This window comes from Hippopotamus amphibius, chromosome 15 (assembly GCF_030028045.1).
Source record: "Hippopotamus amphibius kiboko isolate mHipAmp2 chromosome 15, mHipAmp2.hap2, whole genome shotgun sequence".
NCBI lineage: Eukaryota > Metazoa > Chordata > Mammalia > Artiodactyla > Hippopotamidae > Hippopotamus > Hippopotamus amphibius.
This window is the reverse complement of record NC_080200.1, coordinates 35,279,703-35,289,557: the sequence shown is the minus strand read 5'-3', so window position 1 is coordinate 35,289,557 and position 9,855 is coordinate 35,279,703.

The window sequence follows — 9,855 nt, the reverse complement described above, 5'->3', positions numbered from 1 at the left end:
GAAGGGGAGGGTGGGACTAATTGGGAGATTAGGATTGACATATATACACTACCATGCGTAAAATAAATAGCTAGTGGGAACATGCTATAAAGCACAGGAAGTTCAGCTGAGTGCTCTGTGATGACCCAGATGGATGGGATGGTGGGTGTGGGAAGGAGGTCCAAGAGGGAGGGGATATATGTATACATAGAGCTGATTCACTTCATTGTAGAACAGAAACTAACATAGCATTGTAAAGCAATTATACTCCAATAAAAAATTTCAATTACATGAAAAAGCTTTATCAACCAGTCACCATGTTTTACATTAGATTCTCAGACCTTATTTATCTTATAGTAGAACATTTGTTCCCTTTTACCAACCTCTCCCTGTTTTCCCCCTGTCCCCGGAAATCACAATCTTATTCTCTATTTCTAAGAGTTTGATTTCTCATGGATGTAATACCTGAGGCCATTCTGAAGTTTCCCCCAATTACAAAGTTGCTTTCTCAAGGTCATCCTTCCATTTGTGTTCTCATCCATTTTATGTAAAATCACTCCCAATCAACGATGGATCAGGTGAGCAGGCATCTCCAAGAGGACATACAGCGTAGCAACCATTTACTTTGGGAATTGAACATGGGATGGGTCAGTCACAAACTACAACAACCTAATTTGACATCACACAAAAACAAATCTATTTATTGATAGAAGGATGACATTAAACTAAAGCCATACAACTGAAATATAAAACTTGTCACCAAGGGAAATTAGATATTTCCAGGAACAGATGGAATATGCTTTTTGTAGGGTAACAAGAATTTCATTCTAGCCTGGATAAGTCTCCAATTGTGACCCTGCTGGTATAAACAGCCCCAACAGCTCATCGCCATGGGAAAACCAAAGCATGTCGCTCCCTCTGTTGAACGAGTGCAGATCACCAATTTCAGAGAGTTTATGGATGGAAGCAGGGACTGCTGCACAGCAATGAGAGGGAGAGAGTGTGTGTATCAGTGATGTGACATACATTAACCAGGAAAAGATTTGAGATCTTCCAGAAGAAAACAAGGTAACAAATATTGGTTCAATTACTTATGGCCATTGAGTCACCAAATGAAATATTTCAACTCTAAATGTTAACCTCTTTAAAGATGTGGTACATATATACAATGGAATATTACTCAGCCATAAAAAGGAATGAAATTGGGTCATTTGTAGAGACATGGATGGACCTAGAAACTGTCATACAGAGTGAAGTAAGTAGGAAAGAGAAAAACAAATATCATATATTAACAGATATATGCAGAATCTAGAAAAATGGTACAGAGCAACCAGTTTGCAAGGCAGAAATAGAGACACAGATGTAGAGAAAAAACATATAGACATCAAAGGGAAAAAGTGGTGGGCAGGGGGTGGGGGTTGTGGTGGGATGAATTGGGAGATTGGGATTGCCATATATACATTACTAATAAGAAGAAACATCAAATTGTACACTTTAAATATATGCAGTTTATTGTATGTAAATTATATCTCAATAAAATTCTTTAAAAAAATAAAATTAACAGTACTCAAAAACAAAAACAAACAAACAAAACAGGGGTCTGAAAACTACAGCTCATGTACCAAATCTGGCCCACTACCAATGAAGTTGTACTGGATCACACAATAAATAAATAAATAAATAAATAAATAAATAAATAAATAAATAAATAAAATAAACAAACATTAACTTCTTTAGTCTTAAAAATGTATCTTCTTTGTAGCTACCTTCTGTTAAAAAGAAGAAAAGAGGCCCCAAACCGGGTAGCTTATATTAACTCATTGTCACCAAACTAAGACTTAACTTATGCAAAGTTTCCACTTTCTCAGAAATGGCATCTTAAACCACTCAGTCAGGCATCTCCTGATCATCGTGAGTGAGGTCATCTGCCTGGGAGGCCCCTCCCCTCACCTGAAGGAAAGTGACCCTGCAATTACCAACCAGGCGGCTGCCTGGTGTACCTTCCTTGCTCCTGCTCCCTTCTGCCTGTAAAACTTCTTGCCTTTTTTAGCTCTTGGAGCTCCTTCCTGCCTGCAAGACAGATGGTGCTAGACTCAAGAGTCACTGAACAAAACCAGTAAGATCTTTAGAATTTACTCAGGTGGGGACTTCCCTGGTGGCTCAGTGTTAAGAATTTGCCTGCTAATGCAGGGTTCGAGCCCTGGTCCAGGAAGATCCCATATGCCGAGGGGTAACTAAGCCCGTGCACCACAACTACTGAGCCTGCACTCTAGAGCCTGTGAGCCACAACTACTGGGCCCACATGTCACAACTACTGAAGCCCACATGCCTAGAGCCCATGCTCTGCAACAGGAGAAGCCATCGCAGTGAGAGACCCTCGTACCACAACGAAGAGTAGCCTCCGCTTGTCACAACTAGACAAAGCACGTGTGCAACAACAAAGACCCAATGCAGCCAAAAGTAAATAAATAAATAAATAAATAATATAGTAAATCTTTTAAAAATATATATTAAAAAATTTACTCTGGTGATTTTTGTTTTTTAACATTTCAAAGAAAACAAATAATTTGGCAAGGTATACAGCATCAAGGTATGTAAGTACATGTGAGAAAAGATCTGTAAATAGCTACATGTTAAGTGTGGATTGATCTGCTGAGGCACTGTTACATGAATGAAGGCTCAGCAGAGGTCCTGGGAAGAAACGGAGTGTGAATTTTGGCCTCCTGGGAATGATGACCAGAACACAGGAAGCGGACAGTAAAGCAGCCCTGTGTTAACCGCAAATTCCCAGAACAGAGTCCTGGTTGAAACAAAAGTGTTTTTATTTGGGGTTTGTTAGGACTGCACCCCAGGAGACACAGATTCAAGAAGCACTTGAATGCTGTTCTGCAAGACTACAAAATGGGGAAAGTTTATAAAGGCAGAAACCTGCAAGATTACATAAATTGTCAAGATTCAGGATTGAAGTTGTAAAGAAGTAAGAAGCTTGTTAAAGAGAGATTGTTTGGGGTTCAAAATGAACACAGAGTTTTGAAGGAGGGGAACCTGGAAACTCCAGGGTCGAAGCTGGCAGCTGCTGGCAGACGTTGCTTTGAAGATGGCTAAATACAGCTGTGAAAATTCAAGTTCTCAGTGATGCAAGAACATATCTAAAACCACATCCACAATGGCCAGCTGGCTCTACTTGGATGCCTGAAATATAGTTACTCCATTTTAATTTCTCAATGGTCTTAGACATGTCATCAACCAAAAATGACCTCTGAAACCTCCCTGTTTACAAGATGACAACACCCCCCACCTGTGTTCCTCTTGGTCAGGTGTTTCCCCTGGTGGATGACTGACATTTCACTCTGGCCACAACTGGAGACAAAACTCAACACTGGAGAGAGACCAACATTGACAACATCCGAAATAGGCAAGGAGAGGGGAACTAGGCAGGACCAAGAGTGCAGACCAAGATGGAGAAGAATGAAGATCCAGTGAAGCTATTTTTTGTGGATATTCATCCTGTGAGTTAAAGAAAATCCATGTATGTGCCCTGTCCAGTCATCAGGATGCCCTTAGTAAAATGTCTCTAATTTCACACTGAAAAGATAAAATAATAAATATGCTTGCATGTCTTCATGTCCCAAGCACTGTAGAATTTCACATGTAACTTCTTATTTAATCATCAGGACAATATGATCATGTCCCATTTTATGAATAAGAACACTGAGGCTTAGGTGGGTGTGGGACATGCCCTGAGTCACAGCTCCCATGAGACAGAGCTGAGAAGCACACCTAGGTCTGTCTTTAATTCTAAGCTGTATTACCAGGTGGAATGCGAGGTCAGTCAATGCTCAGGTCTTTATTCAAAAAAAAAAAAATAATAATAATAGTAAGTATTTATGTAAGACTTTCTTAAACAATGGAAACAGTTGAGGATTTCATTAATAGAGATTTTACTGCTATTAAATTATACGGTGCTGTCCTACACAGCTACTTTCTCCTGCATGACTTGCAGGTGGCAGACTGGCTGAGACTGTGGTGTCCTCTGCGGGACACTGGCCTGACCTCTGCTGTCCAGGTGCCCCTCTCCCGTCCTCTCCACTTCTCCTCTCTGCTGATGGGGCTCCTTCCACACACACTGCAGGGGCTTTGTTACTCCGCCCCTCTGCCTGTTGCTTCTCTTTCCTTCATTCGCTTCTCTCTGGTGATGCCTTCACTGCATTTGGTTCACACTTGTGGCCCAGTTTTCACATTTTCTCTCCATCTTCTTTGAAAGCTCTGCTTCTCCCAGGCTCCTGTCTGCTCTCAGGATCCTGGGCCCCTAGGGAACCTCACTCCATCCCCATCTGCAGGTCGTGTTTTGGGTTACTTCCCTGGTCACAAGCACACTTGCCCCCTCTGCCCACCTGATGACATGGCCACGTTGGTCAGGTCCCTGCTCACTGCTGTGGTGTTAAGGCCAGGGTTGGTCACATAACTCACCACCTGAGGAATTCTCAGTGTCAGGCAGTGCTTATCTGCTTCCTGATTTAGGCTGAGGGAACAGCATTGGATGTGACACGTAGGATGGCCCAATAAGGCAAAGGAACAGGCAGAGTCAAGGTGAAATGACAGGAGGCTGTCTGAGGTGACACTGACAAGGGCAGCATGGCCAGCCCCTCTGTCCAGGGACAGGGTGACACCCTTGTGGGCTGAAGCAAATGCAAATCAACCAGCATCCTGGGTTCCAACCTGCAGCAGGTAATGACTTCAGATCTTAGTCCCCTGTGCCAGGTGGGCACCTGTGAACCTGGGATGGCCAAGGGGAGACAAGGAGAGCCCAGCTTGTGAGAGGTGAGGCCACAGAGCCTGCAGACACCAGCACCCACTGAGGAGAACAGAGAGACAGACAGAAAAGCTGACCAGTCACCAATTCTCACTAAGGGAACATGGCAGGAAGCTGTGGCCTGTGACTCATGCCCCAGAGCCTTCTTCATGGTGGAAACCAGAACTGACCATTTCTAGAGTCTGTTTAGCAGTGACTCTGGGCTGTTAACACACCTGGCTCCTACCAGGCCAAGTGAAGTCAGAAGAAAATATTACTAACACCACTTTGCATACATTTGTTTGTTATTCAGTTATTGAGCAGTGACCATTCTTATCATTAAAAATACAAAAAAAAGGAAAAAGGAAAGAAAGAAAGAAAGAAAGAAAGAGAGAGAGAGAGAGAGAGAGAAAGAAACAAAGAAGAAACAAATAATCTGTCCCTTAGAAACTCATCCTTTATGGTGTAGTAGAAACTAAAAGACCATCACAAAGCAGTGGAGTGTCCACTTGCTCTGTTTTGGTGTCAGAGGGACATTCAAGTTATTTCCTTAAAAACAAGAAGCTTTCCCATTAGGTAGGGGATGGGGTTAATCTGAAGGGCAGAAGCTTGTGAAAGTGAACCAGGATCCTGGAGTCCTCTTCTCCTTGTGCACCCGCACACACTCTGACCACACCAGCCTCCTTGCCATCTTTGAAATCTCTGAGCTAACTCCTGCTCAGAGCATTTCCATTTTCTCTGTGTTTTGCAGAAATGTGCTTCTCCTCCAACATTACATGGCTCATTCCTTCACTGTCCCCATGGCCTCGACTCAAATGCTTTCTCCTTCAAGAAAGATTCCACACCAGCCATGGAAAGTATCAGCCCCATCTCTATCTGTGCTGCTGTCTTGTTCTATCTTTTCTTTACCTTTTTTTAAAGAACTTTTATTGAGATACAGTTAACATAACTGCATATATTTAGAGTGTGCAATTTGGTATCCCAATCTACAAATTCATTCCACCCAACCTTCCCCACTTTCCCCACTTGCTGTCCATATGTTTGTGCTCTACATCAGTGTCTCTATTTCTGCCTTGCATACTGGTTGATTTGTACCATTTTTCTATAGTCCACATGTATGTGTTAATATGCAATATTTGTGTTTCTCTTTGTGACTCACTTCACTCTGTATGACAGTCTCTAGGTCCATCCATGTCTCTAAAATTGTCCCAGTTTCATTGCTTTTTACAGCTGAGTAATATTCCATTGTATGTATGTACCACATCTTCTTTACCCATTCATTTGTTGGTGGACATTTAGGTGGCTTCCATGTCCTGGCTATTGTAAATAGTGCTGCAATGAACATTGGAGTGCATGTGTCTTTTTGAATGATGGTGTTCTCTGGGTATATGCCCAGCAGTGGGATTGCTGGGTCATATGGTAGTTCTATTTTTAGTTTTGCAAGGAACCTCCATACTCTTTTCCATAGTGGCTGTATCAATTTACATTCCCACCAGCAGTGCAAGAGCATTCCCTTTTCTCCACATCCTCTCTAGCATTCACTGTTTGTAGATTTTCTGATGATGCCCATTCTAACCGGTGTGAGGTGATACCTCATTGCCGTTTTGATTTGCATTTCTCTAATAATTAGTGATGTTGAGCAGCTGTTCATGTGCCTCTTGGCCAACGTATGTCTTCTTTGGAGAAATGTCTATTTAGGTCTTCTGCCCATTTTTTGATTGGGTTGACTTTTTTTGATAATAAGCTGGGTAAACTGTTCATATATTTTGGAGATTAGTCCTTTGTCTGTTGATTCGTTTGCAAATATTTTCTCCCATTCTGAGGGTTATTTTTTCATCTTCCTTATAGTTTCCATTGCTGTGCAGAAGCTTTGAAGTTTCATTCGGTCCCACTTATTTATTTTTGTTTTTATTTCCATTACTCTAGGGGGTGGATCAGAAAAGATCTTGCTGTTATTTACGTCGAAGAGTGTTCTTCCTATGTTTTCCTCTAGGAGTTTTATAGTGTCTGGCCTTACATTTAGGTCTTTTATCCATTTGGAGTTTATTTTTGTGTATGGTGTTAAGGAGTGTTCTAATTTCATTCTTTTACATGTAGCTGTCCAGTTTTCCCAGCACAACTTATTGAAGAGGCTGCCTTTTCTCCATTGTATATTCTTGCCTCCTTTGTGATAGATTAGTTGACCATAGTTTATCTCTGGGCTTTCTATCCTGTTCCATTGATCTATATTTCTGCTTTTGTGCCAGTACCATACTGTCTTGATCACTGTAGCCTTATAGTACAGCCTGAAGTCAGGAAGCCTGATTCCACCAGCGCCATCTTTCCTTCTCAAGATTGCTTTGGCTATTCGGGGTCTTTTGCGTTTCCATACAAATAGTAAAATTTCTGGTTCTAGTTCTGTGAAAAATGCCATTGGTAATTTGTTCGGGATTGCATTGAATCTGTAAATTGCTTTGGGCAGTATAGTCATTTGCACAATGTTGATTCTTCCAATCCAAGAACATGGTATGTCCCTCCATCTGTTTGTATCATCTTTGATTTCTTTCATTAGTACCTTACAGTTTTCTGAGTACAAGTCTTTTACCTCCTTGCTTAGGTTTATTCCTAGGTATTTTATTCTTTTTGTTGCAATGGTGAATGGGATTATTTCCTTAATTTCTCTTTCTGATCTTTCATTGTTAGTGTATAGAAATGCAAGAGATTTCTGTGTGTTAATTTTGTATCCTACACTTTTACCAAATTCACTGATTAGCTCAAGTAGTTTTCTGGTGGCATCTTTAGGATTCTCTATGTATAGTATCATGTCATCTGCAAACAGTGACAGTTTTACTTCTTTTCCAATTTGGATTCCTTTTATTTATTTTTCTTCTCTGCTTGCTGTGGCAAGGACTTCCAAAACTATGTTGAATAATAGTAGTAAGAGTGGACACCCTTGTCTTGTTCCTGATCTTAGAGGGAATAGTTTCAGTTTTTCACCATTGAGAATGATGTTTGCTGTAGGTTTGTTGCATATGGCCTTTATTATATTGAGGTAGGTTCCCTCTATGCCCACCTTCTGGAGAGTTTTTATTATAAGTGGCTGTTGAATTTTGTCAAAGCTTTTTCTGTATCTATTGAGATGATCATGTGGTTTTTATCCTTCAATTTATTAATATGGTGTATCAAATTGATTGATTTTTGTATATTGAAGAATCCTTGCATTCCAGGGATAAACCTCACTTGATCATGGTGGATGATCCTTTTAATGTGTTGTTGGATTCTGTTGGCTAGTATTTTGTTGAGGAGCTTTGCATATAAATTCATCAATGATATTGGTCTGTAATTTTCTTTTCTTTTCTTTTTTTTTTTTTTGTAGTATCTTTGTCTGGTTTTGGTATCAGGGTGATGGTGGCCTCATAAAATGAGTTTGGGAGTATTTCTTCCTCTGCAGTTTTTTGGAAGAGCTTGGGAAGGATGGGTGTTAGCTCCTCTCTAAATATTTGATAAAATTCACCTGTCTGGTCCTGGACTTTTGTTTGTTGGGAGATTTTTAATCACAGTTTCAATTTCATTACTTGTGATTAGTCTGTTCATATTTTCTATTTCCTCCTGATTCAGTCTTGGAAGGTTATACCTTTCTAAGACTCTGTCCATTTCATCCAGGTTGTCCATTTTATTGGCATATAGTTGTCTGTAGTAGTCTCTTATGGTGCTTTTTATTTCTGTGGTGTCCATTGTAACTTCTCCTGTTTCATTTCTAATTTTATTGATTTGAGTCCTCTCCCTCTTTTTCTTGATGAGTCTTGCTAGAGGTTTATCAATTTTATTTATCTTCTCAAAGAACCAGGTTTTAGTTTTATTGATGTTTGCTACTGTTTTCTTTGTCTCTATTTCATTTATTTCTACTCTGATCTTTATGATTTCTCTCCGTCTACTCACTTTGAGTTTTGTTTGCTCTTCTTTCTCGAGTTGCTTTAGGTGTAAGGTTAGATTGTTTCTTTGGGATTTTTCTTGTTTCTTGAGGTAGGATTGTATTGCTATAAACTTCCCTCTTAGAAGTGCCTTTGCTGCATCCCATAGGTTTTGGATCATTGTGTTTTCATTGTCATTTGTCTCTAGGTATTTTTTGATTTCCTGTTTGATTTCTTCAGTGATCTGTTGGTTATTTAGTAGTGTATTGTTTAGCCTCCATGTGTTTGTGTTTTGTACAGTTTTTATCCTGTAATTGATTTCTAATCTCATAGTGTTGTGGTCAGAAAAGATGCTTGACACAATTTCATTTTTCTTAAATTTACCAAGGCTTGATTTATGACCCAAAATGTGATCTATCCTGGAGAATGTTCCATGTGCACTTGAGAAGAACGTGTAATCTGCTGTTTTTGGATGTAATGTCTTATAGATATCTATTAAATCAAGCTGATTTATTGTGTCATTTAAAGCTTGTATTTCCTTATTAATTTTCTGTGTGGATGATCTGTCCATTGGTGTAAGTGGGGTGTTAAATCCCCCACTATGATTGTGTTACTGTTGATTTCCTCTTTCATAGTTGTTAGCATTTGCCTTAGGTATTGAGGTGCTCTCATATTGGGTGCATATATATTAATAACTGTTATCTCTTCTTCTTGAATTGATCCCTTGATCTTTATGTAGTGTCCTTTCTTGTTTCTTGTAACATTTTTTATTTTAAAGTCTATTTTATCTGATATGAGTATGGCTATTCCAGCTTTCTTTTGATTTCCATTTGCATGGAATATCTTTTTCCATCCCCTCACTTTCTGTCTGTATGTGTCCCTAGATCTGAAGTGGGTCTCTTGTAGACAGCATATATATGGGTCTTGTTTTTGTATCCATTCAGCCAGTCTGTGTCTTTTGGTTGGTGCATTTAGTCCATTTACATGCAAGGTAATTATTGATATGTATGTTCCTATTACCATTTTCTTAATTGTTTTGTTTTTGGTTTTGTAGGTCCTTTTCTTCTCTTATGTTTCCCACTTAGAGGAGTTCCTTTAGCCTTGTTGTAGGGCTGATTTGGTGGTGCTGAATGCTCTTAGCTGTTGCTTGTCTGTAAAGCTTTTGATTTCTCCATCGAATCTGAATGAGATCCT